This window comes from Stegodyphus dumicola, chromosome X2 (assembly GCF_044657685.1).
Source record: "Stegodyphus dumicola isolate Sdum_Otavi_A_Nest chromosome X2, ASM4465768v1".
NCBI lineage: Eukaryota > Metazoa > Arthropoda > Arachnida > Araneae > Eresidae > Stegodyphus > Stegodyphus dumicola.
In genome coordinates, this window is record NC_140781.1 from 65,202,987 (window position 1) to 65,222,617 (window position 19,631).

At 33.0% G+C, this 19,631-nt stretch overlaps 1 pseudogene across 2 annotated transcripts in view; it reads left to right on the forward strand.

The window, feature by feature from the left end:
- The window catches only part of LOC118185872 (neuropeptide CCHamide-1 receptor pseudogene), a 127,401-nt pseudogene that overhangs the window by 54,824 nt on the left and 52,946 nt on the right, over positions 1-19,631 (forward strand). For both annotated transcript variants that reach the window (XR_015038887.1, XR_015038886.1), the window contains exon 2: positions 11,554-11,694. The product of XR_015038887.1 is annotated as a neuropeptide CCHamide-1 receptor pseudogene, transcript variant X2 (transcript). The remainder of the gene's footprint in view (positions 1-11,553; positions 11,695-19,631) is intronic.

Sequence of the window (19,631 nt, forward strand, 5' to 3'; positions counted from 1 at the left end):
CCAAGAATATCACCACTGGGGATGACCAAATTACACTTGCGAGAAAGGGAAAGTAGCGTCCTAATTTTTAATATTAAACTTTTGCGTAAATTTGAAACGTAAATTCAAAATATTAAAATTTTGCACAAAGAAATAATTTACGCATGCATTCAACAACGAATTTCAAAATAAAATTTCAGCACCACGTTAATTACAGATGGCTCTAACCAAGATCCTCGTGATATCTAAGGCCTTGGGATATCTAGAGGTCTTATAGCAGAAGAACATTTTGTTCCAAATGGACAGACATTTCCAGCTTAAGCATTCATCGGGAAAGGCCAAAGCCTATTGGTCATTTAGTAGTCTCGTCACCAAAAATATCACCACTGAGGATGACCAAATTACACTTGCGAGAAAGGGAAAGTAGCGTCCTAATTTTAATGAAGTAAGGATCCAATGGTCTTTCCCCCTTATTTTCATGCCATTAAAATTCTCCAAAGGACTTTTGGCTAACAAATATTTTATGTGACGCAGCAGGGAAACTTAGATTTACAAAAGCATCCATGCCTTTTCTGAAATTCGAACTTAGGCCCAAGGTATGGCAGCCGGCTTTCTTGCCACCATGCCAACAGGACTATATAGTAGAAGAATATTATATGTTTCATTTGAAAGTTTCATGAAAATAATTCGTAAATTGAAGTGAAATCTTTAATTAATTCTTGCTTCTTCTTTTTTTTTTTTTTTTTTTTTTTTTTTTTTTGTGTGTGTGTGTGTGTGTGAGAGAGAGAGAGAGAGAGAGAGACAGAGAGAGAGAAAAGGATAATCCTTACGATTGCTTTCTTCTGATGCTAAACAGAGTTACCTAATTGGAAAAGTAATAATGTGCTGTTTTTGTGGAAGGTGGGAGAAAACACGTTATATACTCCCCCTTTTAAAGGGCAAATGTGAATTAAAGAACGCAGTCGCTAGATCCTGGTGGTGACGCATTATTGTCAACCACCTGCTAGTTCGAGGCCACTGTAGAGTCATTAATTTATTTTGAAGCAAGAGATGTAAAAAATGAGCAATGCCCTCTCCGGGACTCGAATACGCGCCAAATGTGCTACCGTTACACCACGAAGGCACGCTGGAAGGAGGTAGAAAATGCCTTATAACTTCATGTCTTCAACCTCAAAGCACAAAATAAAATCATTTCGCCAAGGAAATTTCTGTATATGTGGAAAAAATAAGAGTATAACTCGTTTTATTCGAAATATATGATTTCAACCTCTGGCAGCGTTTTGTGATTTAACTTGGTTTTATTTATTACAGTCATCTTTTTCGCATGAGGACTAAAAAGATCATAACTAATAGGCGGGAATTTCCACACCAGGACTGGCTATTCTACTGCTATCAAGATTCAGTTTTTTTTTTTTTTTTTGTGTGTGTGTGTGTGTGTGTGAGAGAGAGAGAGAGAGAGAGAAAAGGATAAACCTTACGATTGCTTTCTTCTGATGCTAAACAGAGTTACCTAATTGGAAAAGTAATAATGTGCTGTTTTTAATCAAAACTCTTGAAAGTCATTTATGAAATCGAATAATCTTATGTCTGATATTTGTTAACTCATACTGTGGCAACCTACTCTGTAAAAAATACCTGCTTGCACTGCTTCACATAGAAAAGGCCATGAAAACGTGCTTCGAATGAGATCAAATTAGGTACACTGATAAAGAAATATATTTTAAAAATATACTTTTATTTCGAACATGTGCATTTGCCTTGTGACCGAATTTAGTGTAAGAAGCGCTCAGAAAGTGCTCGATTTCAGTCTACATGACGCTGACAAAGTCTCCAGTTCTTTTTCACTATAAGAGCATTTCAAAGCATTCATATGACGACAATCATGCCGCACAGGTATCAACTGGCGAGAGATCTCAGGATTTTGTTGGTTAAAAAATCATATTGGACATACTGTAGAGAATGCCTGTAGCTGCTACCTTGTGTATTGTTCCGCTTGAAAATGCCATTTACATAGGAATCTGGAACATATGATGCCTAAGTAAGCTTCAGACCCTCGATACCATATCGGCGCGCCGTCATTGTCCCGTTATGCATTTTAAGGGTTATCAGCTGTTCAGATTGTGGCATCCCCAAATTTTGACAGCGTATCGAAATTTGATAAACTTTTGGACAAACTTGTGGAAGTACAGTCCCAGTTCCCAAGTCGCCTACAAATTTAGTCAGTCATCATTACCACGAAGATCGAATCGAGATGAACACTGAGCACCACACTGACGCATTCTTCTACCTAAATTTAGTTTAGTGTGACACTACTGCAAATATTCGTAACTACGTTTCAGTATTAATCGCAGTCTTCATAAAGAATAGCTTGACTACATACCTTCCTCAGCCAATAGATATAATGTCTTCATCAGTTCTATTCGCTTGTATGATGTTGGATTCTTGGTCTTTTATATTGCGATGTTTCGTGTTAGTGCTCCAGCCTCGATACAAGTTACATTTTTTCCCCTAACCATTGTTGGAACGTGATCACGTGAGTGATTGAAAACTGCAGCAATTTGCACAACTGGTTGCCATAAATACATTCTGAAATTTTAATACTGCTTCCATAAGATCTTTATGGTGGGGTTCTGTCTATAGAGTTATGTATATAAACACATTGTTTCTCTTTATTAGTCTTTTACTGTTTGACAAAAAGAGATGATCACTGTTTTACTTTAATTTCACAAAAGAATTATACATTCTTTGTGCACCTTTTCTTTGAGTTTCTTACGGGAAGCCAGAGTAGGCAATTAACTACGCATTTTGTTTTCCTTAGAAAGTGCAAGTTTTTGTAAAAGACCTGGGTATCATCATATTTCCTATTCCTTTGAAAATACTTTTTCTTTAAACTTGTACATTGAATGATCAAGAGAATTACCAAGCAGTAAAGCAAAAAAAAAAGGAAATACGTCAAAGAATTTTTGAAAAAAATCTTAAATTCGTAATAAAATCATAAATACACGCTGGGAAGGTAAAAGTATAAAAGAAGAAAAGTGATGTTTTCACTTTACTATTTCTAAAGACTGAAACTAAACTAAAGCTCCTTTTATCTTCCGTTTTTTTCCCCTCCTGTTATCTGAAATTTCTTTCCTCCGCAGATTTGCATCTTTTATTACTCTTTCAAGGATCCCCTGTTCCTTTTTTTGGATTGATTTTCTTCATTTTTTTCGATGTACAAGCAGTTTGTTTCGTTTTTTTAAACAACATTGATTGACCTTACATCCAATCGCGATCGTTTGCATTGAATCTGTTTTTTTATCTTTAACTGCATTTGTTAAAATCCCATTTACTTACTTCTACTAAAGTTTAAAGAAATTTCAAATCGTTCGCTTATTAACATCCTAACATAAATTCTTTTCTGATTATCTATTGGAAATTTTCTGAATAATATAAAACTTATCCGCAATTTTTTGATAAGTGGTTGGCAGTTTTTATTTTACTTTGAAAAATGCTTGTCAGGATTATTTTAAAACATCGATTATGTTAAAACTATAGAGTAATCAATTATGTTAAAACTATAAAATTAGTTTTTTTGCTTTCATTATTAAATTATTCCATGCTTCTTACACAAGGAAAATATATTGCTGACTGCTGCCACAAATTTTCAGACTGCTAAAAATGAAATATTTGCAGGATCAAATAAGAAACTTAATGGGCTTACCCCAAGTGAAACTGTTTTATAGTTGTATCATTCTTTCCTTTTGTTCGACATTATATCCTTTAGAAAATTGCTTGATCCTTTGTAGAGTTATTAGGCTTATTTAGAAAAGGAAATATAAAAAGTGAACATTGCCTGCACCGAGACTCGAAAACCAGACCTTCCAATAGCTAGCCGGCTAGAGCTTTTTACATTACTTTTGTTGCTGAAAAAGGGGACTCTCTCGACACGGCTAATATGATTTTATAGAACTAATGCTAACATAAAGAGGGGATTTTACTTGGTTTTGAAATGAAAATGTGTTGGTATAATTAACACTGGAGTATACTTGGTCAGTATTTCATTCAGAAGATGATTAAAGAGGCAAAGCATTAGGATTTCCCCCCTGTCTTCTGTTAAGTCTCGTGAAGGCATTTTTCATCACAGACAGGTAGTTCTAGTATGCATAAGACTGGTTTATATGAATTTAAAAGTTATTTTATATTTAGGGTTTTTACTGTCACGTTTCCCTTCCGTTTTCTGCCAGAATGCATATTAGTTCGCTAGTATTTATAGTGAGGATTTAGATTATAAGACTGAGCGTTTTCTGCCTTTCGAGGCCACGTTTCTAGGTTGCTAGATAATGTAAGATTTACAGTCTTCGGCCTTACATTGCTATAATTGCTGACAGTTGATATCCGCTCCGGTTAAGTTTTGAGCCAACTTCGCGTTAATGGATCAGTGTAGCCTTTGGCTGCTAGTTTATTAGAATTTAAATTTCACATTTGAACTTACTATTACTCTTAAAATGTCTCGCAGCAAATTGTTATCTGAGTTGTAAGCACAAAGTTTGCCTTCTGTTCTTATTTAGTTTTATATAAAAGTTATTTTGCACCCTTCTCAAGTTTCAATTGTTACTTCATACTTCGCAATAATTCTCCGAACGTCTAGCAAAAGTCTGGATACTGCGGATGATTGAAAAATATGCCAGACGTTAATTGTGCTATTCCATAATTAAATATCCCAAACCATCAGACGCAGAGAAAGACATTAGATATGCATTCAATAAAGTTTTATTTTCCATAAATAAGGAAAAAATTGCATTAGAAATACTTACTTTAAAAAAGGAATAAAAAAAGAGAGAACATATTTCATTCTTTCAGATGATTTTAAGCAGCTATATGTAGAAATCTTTACAAGATAATTCATGAGCATATTTTAACATTTTTTAATCCGAATTTGTGATTTCTGAAATTGCTTTCAGAAGATTTTGAACGTCGATAATTATTGAAACTTCCACTTAATAACTACGAGCATTAACATTGTTGATAAAACTTAAAATAATATTTTTTTTAAAAATTTCCACCTATGCTTCGACAAGGACACTGTTAAACATGGTTATCAGAGTTACCAGAAAAAAATAGAAGTAAACAAATACAGTTATAAAAAATATTTTTTCGCGCAATTACTATTTTTATTAATATTTTACTGCAATTAAATTATCCACAACAATAATTATTTTGTTTTCTCTCTTTTTTAATAAAATCATTATATGTACTTTCTTGGGGCACATGACAAATTTATGATGTTTTAACAGTTACAGAACTATGATTACAAATTTATTAAATAATGAATTATCAATGTATATGTAATTGTATTATATACAAGAGCGCAACTTTTCCTTTTTGCCTCAGATGAAGACTTGCCTTGGCAGGTATCTGAATAAAACAGCATTTGGTAATGCATTTTAACATTTGAAATTGATATATTTCCTAAAAATTCTTCAGCAATGGTATTGAAATACTTTATTTTTAAAAATCAGAGATTCATTTTCAAAGTAGCAATTTAATATTTTAACGGAAGATATCGCTATCTTTGTGGTACAAATTTCCTTTAGTTTCCCAATATTTCTATTAGAGTTTTGTTTCCTTATCTTTACTATGGATAAGGGCTGTTTCAACGCATTTAAATTATCTTTATAAAATATATTCGAGTGTTTAGTATGCTTCCTATAACTTCCACAGCAAAGGTATTTGTGATTAAAAATGCTGTATTCGCTGTTCACATCGTATAATGTAAAATCTAAATGGATTTCGGACCTTTTACAAAAATATGGCCGCGAAATTGTTCATGAAACGCTAGAGATCCTTCTCATTCAAAAAACAATGGTTTTGAAATAGGAACGTACTCTTCACTAAGCAGTTTATTAAAGATGCTTAATTGCCTAAGGATAGAAAAGTGTAATTTCTTTAATTTACAATGTTTTTAAGTTCTCGTTTCTTGAAACCTTTTTTGACGTCTTTATCACGTCTTGTTTACTTCTCATCTTATGAAATTTTATAAGTTCTAATCGTATCAGTGAGAACAATAGGGAAATTACACTTACGAACATCGAATAATCTGAAATATTTACTTTTCTTCTGGATATGAAATTCAGATTTTTATAAAATAGAATCATGGGATTATTTATTTTGCCATTTGTTATTGGAAAATAAAGCAGTAATTTTTTCCCATCCTGGCTTTTCAGCCACTTTTTATCAACCTCTGTGAACATCAATCAGTTCTCCTTTGTTGAATTTCCATTGAGTTTTAAATAAATAGACTCTTATTTTCTAACTAATAATTTTCCTCACGAAATTTTTTCCTTGCGAATAAACAGGCTCTTTTTCCCTCACGAATAAAATTTCAAACTTCTTGAAAGGATATTTTAAAAGGGCAAAGATGTCATAAAAGATATTTAAATCCTTTTGAATTCTTCTGTGGGGAATATTTCTTCATATACCTTTTTTATTTACACTTTTTCTGTATATTCTGTATTTTATAAAATGTTATAAATTTTATTCTATGTTACGTAAAAATACGATTGGAAGTTCGGATGCTCCTATCTCGTCGCTGAAAGTCATGTCACAGATCTCGTCATTAAAGATTGAAACCGTAAGACTGAATTAATGGGAACTATACTGTTGAAATTATTATATTATTGTAATTACATGTGCTCTCTTTAAAATACATTAATAAAATACATAATGTTAGGTTGCTGAAAGGTGATATATTGTACTAAATAAATTACTCATCTTTTCCGTTTCATTTGACAGGTATGGAAAAATTACAGGTATCCCTATTACAATAATGCGTAGCACAGTTTAAAATAAGATGAATTAACAGTTTAAAATCGAATTTTGAGCTGTCTATCGATTATCGCTAATAATAAACAACTGAAACCGAAGAAAATTTACATCTATCATTCCAACATTAAACATACTGAAAACTGTGTTATTTTTCAGTTCTTTTTAATGTTAAAGCTTATTCTAACTAAAAGCACTAAATAGTTACCTTTAATTTGTTAACTTTAGTTAGCTCCAGATATAAACAGCTTTCTAAATGACTAAATTTCTCTCTCTCTTATCACAAAACGTAACTCATTAATTCCAAGTGTTTCTATCTCCATTGAAGTCCAACTGTGTCAGATGACTCTTATCAAGGAATCGTTGTGCATTCTGTTATTCTTAGCGGATAAATGCCGTGTTAAATAGGATATATTTGATAGTGCAGGCATCTACTACTATAAATTCATCTATATAAAAGTTACATTTACCTTATTGCGCTTACTTCTACTAAACCCATTTCGAAAACGATATAAAGTATAAATTTTATTGACACTACAATGCATTCTACAAAGCATCGTGAAATGTCTTTACTATCTTTTAAACCTTTCAACTGCATTTGAGGTTTCAGTGTCAGAAACGTATCTCTGAAAGTTACCCCATAACTTGAGATGAGGGTCTCTTATGATTGACGTACCACTCACCAGAATATTTCGCACCCCTACGACTTTCTCCTGAAATAGATTCTTAGGTAAACTTACTCTATCGTTCTCCGTTCAATAAGACGTTTTGATTCATTTTGCTGCATCCTACAGTTATGCATTTAATGGTCTCTTGCGAAGAATTACGACCATAATTTCAGTAGATAAGGATTTTCAATTAACTGCACTTCTCGTTTCTGAACTGAAGGCAATAGAAGGTTTATGTTTTAAATAAAAAAAAAGTTAACAATATATCATACCTAAAGATAAAAAAAAAGAGATCTTTTCAACCCAAGCATGATTTTCAGCAATGTGGTCTTATGCAGAAAGCTGAAAGAAACTATCTTCAGAAAGTGATTTTTAGTATGAAATATATGAAGAAATTGCTTTTATAAAATATATAATTTAGACGTAAATTATATATTTAGTTATAAAGCTCTATAAAATATGTACTTTACTTTGGCAAAATCTATGGAGAGATTCTATTGATAAAATATGTATAATGTTTTTAATATAAATGTTTTTCTATTAACTTATACCTATATTAGTAGTATTTGTATACCTGTTTTAATTAACAAATATTAAACCTGATTGTTTGCACAGGGTATCCGAAAAAGGTGGCTGAATGATTTATTTTTTTAAGCATTATTTTGAGTACGTACATTATGGTCCCCGAAGAGCAATAAATCCAGTTAGTAAAATGTTCGTTGGGTTTTAGTAAACTAAATTTTTTAAAAAAACTTCTACCTTTACGTACAAGAAGCGCTGAGATATTAGTAATTAATATTTTCATTGGACAGACCACCAAAGTTGACAAATCAGTACGGTTACTTCATCGAATATAAAACCATTAATCACTAAAAGAGCAACTTCTATTTCGCAAGAAACAAGCTACATATGCTTCTTTTTATCTTCTATACCTACTGCAAATTTGGTAGTAAATTCTTGGCAACAAGCATTAGAAAGTGACCATTAGAAAATCAGCTAATTATTGATTGAATTTTTAAGTTTGTGCGTACTCATAAAAGTAATTTCGATTTCGCCGATGGAGCCGCAAATTGTAATAAAAGCAAGTAGTAAAATTGAAAGAAAAATGCACCGAGCGATAGACTGACAGTAATACTTCTCGCAATCGTTATTGCAGCACGTCATAATCTAAAAACGGAGCTATTATAGATTTCATAACCAAGACAACACCAAAACTAAGAAATGTAGTCACGTAATGACTTGTCAACATACATAGAGAGTAAGATACTTATTGTTAGGAAATTTGTATATGTGTAAATAATTTTGGTGTAATCATACTTGAAACTGTAGTATCTTTTCTACAATGTAACATAAAATGCCCGAAAAATTAAAGCTTATCCGGGAAAATAAGTTTACAGGCGGAAGTCTTTAAAATTGAGGTAAATGACTATGTCACTAAATTGGCGAGACATCGCCAAATTTTAAATTGTTAATTACTTATTGCATCGATACCGCTTCTCTGGACTATAACATAATGAATCCAGTAAGGAGATTTCGGAATCTTGTTCAATAAGGGAATTTGATTAACTTTTCTGATGTAGACTTTGGTAAAAGTTCGTTAAATATATTTAATAGAAAGGTGACCAAAAAGATATTTCATATAAAATAATATACATATTTTCATTGGTGCATGATTTACATTGTAGTTGCTATTTTAATTTCCTAACAGATATTTTTAATTTTGAACAGCTTTCCTTTATTCTCTCGTTTCTCACCTACAATTTCCTACCAGAATCAGTTTTCAGGATCGCGTTTTATGTAAGTAAAGTAAAAACAGTATTTAAGGAGAATCCAGTTATTCGGCTGGTGAATTACGAAGTCATCAATAAAAAAAGAAAAAAACACAACCTAAATTAATATAAAAATGTTAATGAATGAATTTAATGTAATAAAAAATATCTTAAACAAAAATTAATGAAAATTTTAAATTCATTGCATAAAACCCGCATTTTCTCTTTCATATCCAGTCTTATCTTCGACCAGCTTTAAGAATCAGATTAAAGTCCACTTTCATCTACATATTGAAACAATACAGAGAAATAGCACAAAAGCAGTATTACAAAACCGAAAAGGCATATCATTTTCCTGAAGTAATCGTACCACAAATATGGTATTTTTCCAGCTATATAACTAATTTTTAGGAGAAACGTCTATGTGGCCTTGAAACATTTTTGTCTTTATTGTGATCTTTTCCCACACCTTTTCAATGGAAAGTTACTCTACAGCCGACATTCGTGTTACATCGCTAGTAATACAAACTACAAGTGATCAAAATATTCTGTAATAACAGAGATATTTTTAAGTCGTTATGTGTGTTGCTCTAAAACAAAACACTTGCTTCCAGTTAATGCTTGTGTCTTAAGCTCACATCAAAATATAACAATTTTTTTTAGTATCCTTAATTAATCGTAAAACAACCAGATAAATTCGGTACTAGTTTTCTTGTTTTCTCTGCAGCGTTATGCACTGGTGATAAAAATTAAGAGAATTTTCACATTTGGGCAATTATCTTCTGAAATAATTGATTGATTTTAATAAAATTTGGTACAGAAATTGTGTATATTCATGTAATACAAAAGCATATACTAAACAACAGTCATAGGGCACATGCTTGATCGTAAGACTCATCGATCGTAAGACTCAGCGATGCGTAAGACTCATCGACGAGGGAAAGTCTAAAACACAGCTTGCACGATCGAAAAGAAAAATTGGCTAATAGGAGATATGGTTCTCTCTAACAGTCATACAGCTCTCGCAACACTGCTTTATGCTGGAAATGACAGAGTTTATAAATCCATGTGGCAGTCTGTCCCACTGCTGCAGCAAAACTGCTTTTAAGTCAGGAAGGATTTGGGGAGAAGGCAGACGAGTTACAGTTGCTCTCCCAAGATCGCTACAAACATATTATTAAGAACAAAGAAGGCTATTTTACCTAATTTATTCCATTTTTACCTAAATATTCTTAAGAATTTAGGTCCAAAGATCTGCATGACCAGTTTATTCGGGTAATATCCTCACTTTCTAGGAAGCCATCAATCATATTAGCCCTATGTGGACGAACATTATCACTCATAAAAATGAACTAAGTTCAAATTTTCTCTTGAAAAGAGGAACATAGAGCTCCGAGATTTCTTCGCTGCACTTTGCAGTATTTGTATAACAGAGCCCTTCATATATATAATAGAGAGTTTTTCAGATAAATGAAGGGCTGTCCAACATTATGTTGCCCAGACTATCAAACATTTGATGCTATACTGATCTCTTTCTAGAATGTTAAGGGGCACGTAGTGGATTCGTGACTCTCTCCAGATGAAGGTACTTCGAGAATCAGTGGTTAGGCTGAATCAAGACTCATCTCTGAAAAGAATGGTCTCCCACTGTTGCTTGTCCGAAAGTCAATGCTCCCTGCTCCGCATTAAACGGCTTCTCTGGAGTACAGAACTTAACGGGTTGCTAAACAGCAATTCTTCTTTCAAACAGTCTAAGTCATAATTCTTCTTTTCAGGTTGCAGTTGGGCCTCAGTTCAATTTTGCAGGCGACAGCGCTTGTCCACATACGGTTAATATAGAGAACGGTTCCTCTGCATGGGAAGTTTCGTAGTTTTATCCTTGTGTGAAAACCCACGAAACCACCTTGTGTACGGAAATACGAACCAGTTTCCCTTTAAATGTCATCAGCAAAGGCATCCGTCCGCGTAAACGTGTCAAAAGAGTCAACCAAATTCGAGTTGCTTTGCTTTAATCAATTAACCTAATATAAGGGCCTTGCCACCTCTTTTTTAGACTTTCCTATCGACCAAATGTGAAAATTCTCCTTAACTTTTGAATACGCAGTATAGTTATAATGCTTGTATCTCCGAAGATGAAAACTATTTCTATTCTTTCGCAGCTTATTGTCATTCTGCAAAGTTCTTATTACCTTATCATTGTTCTTACGTTACAGTATAATGACTTCATTTCTTTATTACCTATTTGCGATATATCCACATTATTTTCCTATCTTATATAGAAAATATGCCCAGCAAATTTATCTTAACTAAACCTTGCCTTTTTATATTTTTAGGATCCGGCATTTCTTCAGACGCGACCCTGAATTTTGCAAGCTGAAGAATTGAATCCTTATTGAACATCTTCATTCTAAAAGCTGAATATGACCATCTGATTTTCTCCATCTATTATTAATTCGTATATAAGCTTTTTCCAGGTATTCACAGTAGTATATAAATAAGAAAATAAGCAATGCTTTTAACTTTAAAATATTTTTCATGTGGGATGCTAGACTCTTGATGCTAATATTTGCGATTCACGTGGGATGCTAGTATTTACGATCTCATAAATAAATTAATCTGAAACAAAATGTAGTGTTTGGTGCTTATGTTGTTTTAACTTCACAAAAATTGGTAAAATTTTTAAATATGTATTACATTTGGAAAAGTATGTGGAAAAAAATATTTCGAAGTCTATTTTGTATGCCTGTCTTTTAACTCCGGCTTATCACAGTAATTTACTTAATATAAATTTCACTTTTCAATGAATCAAATGTTTTCCATTAAATATTAAAATTTTTTATCTACATCTTAACTCGTGTCAAAAGAGTCAACCAAATTTTCAGTAAAAAATTTAGTTTCTATTTTACTTTATTCTGCATAATGGATTTATTTAATACAATACATTAATAACAAAGCTTGAGTAAATATCAGGCAAATTTGAATTTGTTAAAGAATCAGTAGCGGTACTACAAAGTGTTTCAGCTTCTCTAATGAATTAACACACTACGATGTGTTCAATTTCTTTAACGAGTAACTTTAAAGTATTTTCTTCATAACATTTTTTTCTGCATGGACTGCATAATTTATTTCCATTTAAGATAAATTAGTTGTGATTCTCTAGTAAAATCATGTAAATAAATACTGATTTATATTCTTAAGTTTGAAAAATTGTATCTGAAATAAATTTGGGCAATAAATAATATACCAGTATAATAGGTTAAATCAGTTGTTCGTGAATGTTAAGAACTCTAAAATTGTCTCAATACAGAGGTTTCGATCTTCCGTTTACGACTCAACTATGTCTCTATAAACCCCCATCGTAACTTGAAAATATAATAAATTCAAAAATCAAGCTCGTACGTTTAGATTAACGAACGTTATAGCTTAGCCTAGCCTACCTTAAATTCGCTCAAAATACTTATATTAGCCTACGGCGGAAGGAAATTATTGAATATACAGCTTATTTTATGAAGTGTTGAATGTACAATGTAATTTATTGAATATTGTACTCGAAGAAAAAAGGATGGTTGATATCGTTAATTTGTTAATAATTTATAACACAAAGAGCGAGGGTTACCAGATAGAGAAACGTCTAAGGAGAACTTTCTAAAAGAAACTAACTAGTATTTAAGTTGCATTTGGTTAAACTATGATACTATAGATACTGATCATTAATGTATGTAAAAGTACATTAGATTAAAGTTCGTTAAAAGCAGAGATTTTTAATTTATAAAACGGCAAGTTTTCTAAGTGTATTCTCCCAAATTTCTCTACGTTGAAGTGCTTAAGAAAAGCTGACAGAAGACACTACACTTACATTCGCTCAGCTTTTCTGGGAAAATAAGGCTTTTTTTCTACCAGAAAATCAAGTTTTTGTTGCTTCTCTTCAATATGTACTTCTTCGCAACAAACAAAACATATTGCACCTGCCAACGAGTGCCTTTTCCAGTATGCTTTTCAATCATTGTATCGGCCTCCAGTTTCTAACCCTGGAAAAGATTAAAATTCAGAATTCTATATACGGCTTCAAATGAAAGCCTGTTACACTTTTCCATCATTACGATGTTTCTTAATAAATTCTTAAAACCGGCCTTTCTAAGTAAGGATTATTCCAAAGACAAACTTATCAAAAAAAATCGTATACTTGATTCCTGTCTGTTATAAAGTACGAAGCTAATGCCGTACAAAATAGACAGAGTACTGAAAATGAACATGACATGCATTACTGATGTAAAATATCGTCAGAAACCTTCTCTTACAACATAAGCAAAAAGAAGATATAAGAATAGTACCAAATAAACTCGAAATGTACTATTCTAAAATGCAGGGTGTATTTTAAATTTTTGCTTAGATTTAATAGCGTAATTAATTCTTCTTGGTTTTAGATAATATCGACATTAAAAATGCATGTAATGCTGTTTTCTACGTTTCTTAATCGTTATATTATGTTACATTACATTAAGCTACCACGCCCTTTGTCGTTCACACGAATTAGAAAATGTTGCTATTGCATCAAATATATAAAATTTTTAATTTTTCTTCCACATGGTCTATCCTATAGCAAAAGAGCAAATCTAATCAATATAATTTTAAATGCATTTAATTTGTAATATCCACTTGATAATCTAATGCTTTACAACTGATCTTAATTCTTATCTCATTTAAGACTTTCAAACACCTAACAAAAAAAGAAACCAAAAAAAGTCCCTGAATAACTTTCAACAAGGCGTTTTGAATTGATAAATAATAACATTTTCCCTGACAAAATTAGGTTAATAGGTTAGATGACAAAGTCGTTAGGTGTTTCAAAGCAGAAAACAGGAAAAATCAGCTATACTACCTCACAGATTCGTGCTATGAGCCTCTCGACTGCTGGTTAGACGAGCTTCCAATTACCCCTCGAAGGTACATAGGAAGAAGAAAATTCCTTACATTCTTTCCCACTTATTATTATTAAAGGGCGAGTGGGGAGGAAGAGACCCAATCACCAAATCCAGGTGGTGACAAACTATCGTTCATCACATTTTGGTTTGGGCTCCGCGTATAAACATTACTGTTATTTTTGGAGCAGGAAACATGAAAAATCAGTGCCCTTGCTGGGACTCGAATTCTGGACGTCCTGACTGCTAGCCGGACGTGCTTGCAATTACACCACGAATGTACGCGATAAGGAAGGATGCTATTCCTTACATTCTTTCCCACTTAAAGGATAGCTGGAAAGGAAGAGACCGCGTTATCAAATCCAGATAGTGACGTATTATCGTCGACTACATCGGCTTCACTTGTGGAGACTTATTGTAGCAAGAAACAGGAAGTCAGCTATGCCATTGCTGGGATTAGAATTCCGTGAGACGTGCTTCAATTTGCAACAAGAAGTGCAGGCGTATGGAAGGAGAAAATTCATAATACCTTTCCCCACTTAAAAAGCGACTAGGAAGGAGGGGATTCAGCTACCAAATCCAGGAGGTGACCAATCATTGTCCCCTGTATTTTAGCTCGGGAGCACTTATAGAGTCATTAATTCTTTCCTCTATCAGAAATGTGAAAAATCAGCATTGCACTACTTGGGATTTGAACTTCGGATTTTCAGATTGCTAGCTGGACATGCTTCCGTTTATATCACAGTGGCATGCGGTAAGGAAGTAGAAAATTCCTTACAAAGGTTATGAAGGGCAAACCTTTCAATCAGATAAGGCAAAATCACGTTCAGGTGAAGGCCCACTAGTAGACAAGTTCATAACACCGCTAAACGCTTGTAGTTCGTCCTGGTTTCGGTTTCCCTGTGAACAGACGGGCTGCAGAGAATTTTTGTATTTTTTTGTCATGTATAACGTGTGAATACTTAGTTAGTCCCATAAAAGTCAATCCCTTCTAAGACAGGTATACCATGTATGCGTTGCCATCGCGAGTGAGTCAACCAACTCGAAAGTTTCAAAAGATTCCACTTAAATATTAAACGTCTGTTTGTGAGAATTTAGTTTATTTTAGCCAACCAAGTTGGCTTTTAATATTCATCTTTACTATCACTTGTTACGTAGTCACGCAACTCGTTTTCTCCAGATGATTATATAGATTTTTGAGACGAGCCTAGGAGTATACAAAGGTTAATCGGAACCGTAGTAAATGTCTGTTGCCCGTTGTCTGAAAAGCATCAGTTCAAATCTGCGCCTAGGAGCGACAGAGAGCCTACTGACTTGGTTTCGATTGATTATGCCAAAGCAGTCGCGGGCTATCTGCCTAAGAAGAAGGCTACCTTTGTGGAGGACTTTCTAAGGGAACTGGCTCGTATACACGTTACATATAGAGAAAAACCACAAAAACGCCTATGCAGCCAGCCCGTTCGTAGGATTCGAATCTCGGACCAAACTACCAGTGTTTAGCGACTTTACCGCATGGCCAGTGCTGGGCCCGCTAGAGGATGGAGCCGCATGCAAATACTGAATACCATTGTTAAATCCTGGCCGATGTAGCTGTTTCCTGAGAAGTTCCGTACGAAACGGTAAGCTATGGTTGAAAGCTCAGTGCCTTGGATAGAATTGTGGATTCTGCTACAGAAAAACTGAGTTGTCATTTTTTGTCATGAAATTAATCTAAGTAAGCAGTTGTATCTTTTATGTTAATTCCAAAACAGAGACTTATTAAAAATTTCAGTTGAATTTTAGTCTGTCCTTGTCTGCATGAGCCTTGAGGCTTCGCTTCCATGGCGGTAACTCATATAAGGAACTTTATTGGCACTTGATGCTTAGAATCAACAGAGCTAGCTGTAAAATTACGAACCCAAACACGCTCAAATCTAATAGTAGGTATCATAAGTTAATTAGAAAATATCTTGAGCAGGTTGTTGGTAGCTTCCATAAGTCATCATAGCAAAATACCTGATAACATACTGAAGATCTTGAGTTCAAAGTCCCAACCAGGCCTGGGATTTTAAAAGATTAGTATATTAGATTTCTAAAAAAGCACAAAGTGAAAGCTTATAGATGAAACTTAATAAAAAATACGCTGATTTTTCACATCATTTAAAATGTTTGCCTTAATTTTCTAATAAATTTAGTGTTACTCGTTTAACCTGTCAAAAGTAAATGTAATTATGAAAAAAAAGTACATTCCTAAAGCACAGAGTGCAGTTTATATAACTTTCGTAAACACTTTATATTACATAGGTAAGACATTTAATATGATTGGATCTTCAATTAGCAAAATCTAGTCTTGTGCTGATGAAATATTTACAGCCAGAGGTAATTTGCTTCGCGTGAAAGCTTATGAGCTTCCTGAAAACGCAAAAAATCACATGAAATATTCTCAAATTTTATTACCTTAACGAAGGGATGAGAAAGCAATTCACTCCACAAAAAGAACAAACTTTCAGCACGTGTCAAATTTAATATACGTATCTGTTCTAGAGATAATGAAATGTATAGAAATCCAATTACTCGGTTTATTCTTCAGATTTATTCCATTTATTAATCTCAGTTATCATTTCATTTTAGTAAATTACGGCTACATTTGGAAGAGTTCATGCGTTGGTTAGTCTTTCTTCGTTGATGTATTGTTGATGATCTTTTTAGATCTTTCTTCGTTGATGTATAAAACATTTCTTTTCTTCTGCATTGTCACATAAAACAACACTTTGATCAAAACATTTTGTTCAAGCCTTTTTATCAACCATTTTTAGCAGTTAAAAATGTCTTAAATGAAAACGATTACAGTTTTAAAAGTACGATAATGGTATTTTAGAGTTTAAAATGTACAGCAAATATATACAGTGGAACTTCGGTTCTCAAATTTTATTCATTCCCGAAGGTCACTCTTCATCTGAAATTTTTGTAAACTGAAACTACTTTCTCCATCGGTATTACTGTAAAATGGACTAATTCCTTCCTGGAACACAGATAATTGCTCATTTAAGCTTTAAAACAGTACTCTTTGTAAGCAAGTTCGTAACATAAAACCAACTGAAACACTGAATCTAAGAAAAAAAAAAAAAAGATAAAAAGAATATTAAACAGATAAAATAAAACTTAAATTTTATTTTACCGTATTTGTACTAAGAAGGATGGGCGATATAAGTAGAAAGTAATGAAGAAGAGAAAACTACCAGATGTTATTGTTTGGATGATGTGTCTCCTTCCATATAAATGTCTTTTAATTTTTTTTTTCCTAAGTGAGGCATGAGCATTGTCACTGAAAACGCTTATGCTCTACCTTGCTGCTGCTTTAATCAGGATAATATTTCTATAATAAGGATGGGCGATATAAGTAGAAAGGAATGAAGAAGAGAAAACTACCAGATGTTATTGTTTGGATGATCTGTCTCCTTCCATATAAATGTCTTTTAATTTTTTTTCCTAAGTGAGGCATGAGCATTGTCACTGAAAACTCTTATGCTCTAGCTTGCTGCTGCTTTAATCAGGATAATATTTCTATAATAAAGCTTAGTACGTTACACCGTTTCTTGCAAATTTCCCGGATCTTCCGTTGCTTTAAACAAGTCTATGCAAAACCATGGACTAAATTTACTCCATGATCGCCTTTTGTTGTGTCTCCTGAAGTTATTCCAGTCCTTTCTCGTTGAGCTTACTTTGATGGTCCTCCAGTAACTCCTACAGGTCTCCGAATTTTTAATTCCATGGTTTTGCATAGAGACAAAAATTTTAATATATCACAAAAATATCAAACGCAACAAAAACATTCTAAATATCAAAGTCTTTGCCTGCAACTCAATGGCCATAATTTCCTCTAATTAACGGTCCTGTAAGTCACATGTTGTCAGGTTTTGTTAACAAGAACTAAGCAATGAGAAATATTAAAATAATGTTTACAGAAATCTCTGAATGTTATTTCTATGTCATAAGTTACCTCAAAATACCTTATAAGAACTTTTTTTTTTGACGACTTGGACGTTCGTAGTGAAGACACCATTCATCACCCAAGACGTCTTTTGTTCAGATAATTTATTCGCAAAACGAACTATTCGTGATGAAGGGCGTTTGTGATCAAAGATTCCACTAAATTCAGATTACTTTGACTATTCAACGCGCGTTCAATTAGTTGGTCTATATAAATGGTCCTCCACAAAGTCATCCCATCCCTTAGGCAAATAATTCTCGTTTACTTTGACATATTAAAAAATCTTATCTTCTATGTAAAATAATCATATATGTGTGTTATGGAATACACAATTTACTAACTTTCATTATGATTTCTAGTGTTGCTTATGGGATAGTGTTCTTTGAAATTAATCTGAGTCATACTGCATTACTTGATATCGTGTAAGTCGATGACACAATCAACCAATTCATAAGATATCGTGATTTATATAAAATTGTTCTTACTGTAAAATATAAACTGATTGCACTCTAACCACTCCACTGAAGCCTTTATATACAGATTCACAAACAGACATATAAGTTAGCGTTACATAACTTCGTTAACGTTTCGTTATAATTTTACATCACTCCGCTTATTATTAGCATCTTGTAAGTTTATATTACATTATCTAGCGTAACACGCAACAATTGTTTCGATAATTTTACTGTTTGAAACTTAATCCATGTTGTTAAAAAGTCGAGTAAGCAAAATGATTTATTAAAAAAGAAAATAAAAACTTCAGTTTTGGACGACACAAAAACGTTGTTTTGTAGAAGAATACATATATGAAATTAGAAATATTACATAGATAATATAGATAGTAATTGTGCGAATGCTTAAAAAATTATTAGTTAGATATATTATAAATTATAGTGTGATTCAAAAATATGGCTACGCGTTTGATCTCACTATGTGTTGACAGTGTTATGACTAGAAGGTACTGAGTATCAAGAAAGTATTTGAACTGAAAAGCAATGCATAGCGATGTGAACCAGACTTAACTTTGATGCCTCAAAGTGCTCGCCATTTCTAAAACCTCCAAACTTTATCGATGCTGCTGTATCGCTATTGCAAGTCCTTCCGAAAAATTTTCTTTCCGTGTAGTTTTCCTCTGCAAGCTGTCATTTTCTCTAGTCTTCATCAGTCAACGGCAATAATACTGAATTAAAATCCTTTATTTTCTGTATGAAGACCTGCCTGAATGATCACTTACCACATAGGAAACTTCAAGCGCAAACACTCAAGATTGCAACTATAACTTGAGGCTGCATAGTCAATGTCATCTTCGTCGAACATACGAAGTTATACTTATAACGTACGTGTACTTTTATCTGAAATGAATAAAAATGAAGTTTCAAATTTAACATACCATTTCCCTCTACAGTATATGAGAGCAATTCAGAAACTCTATTTTGCTGTAAATAAAAATTCCGCACAGATTCAACAGTTTTTTTATTTACATCTGAAAGGTACAGCTGTCCTCTAATTTTTAACATAGTCA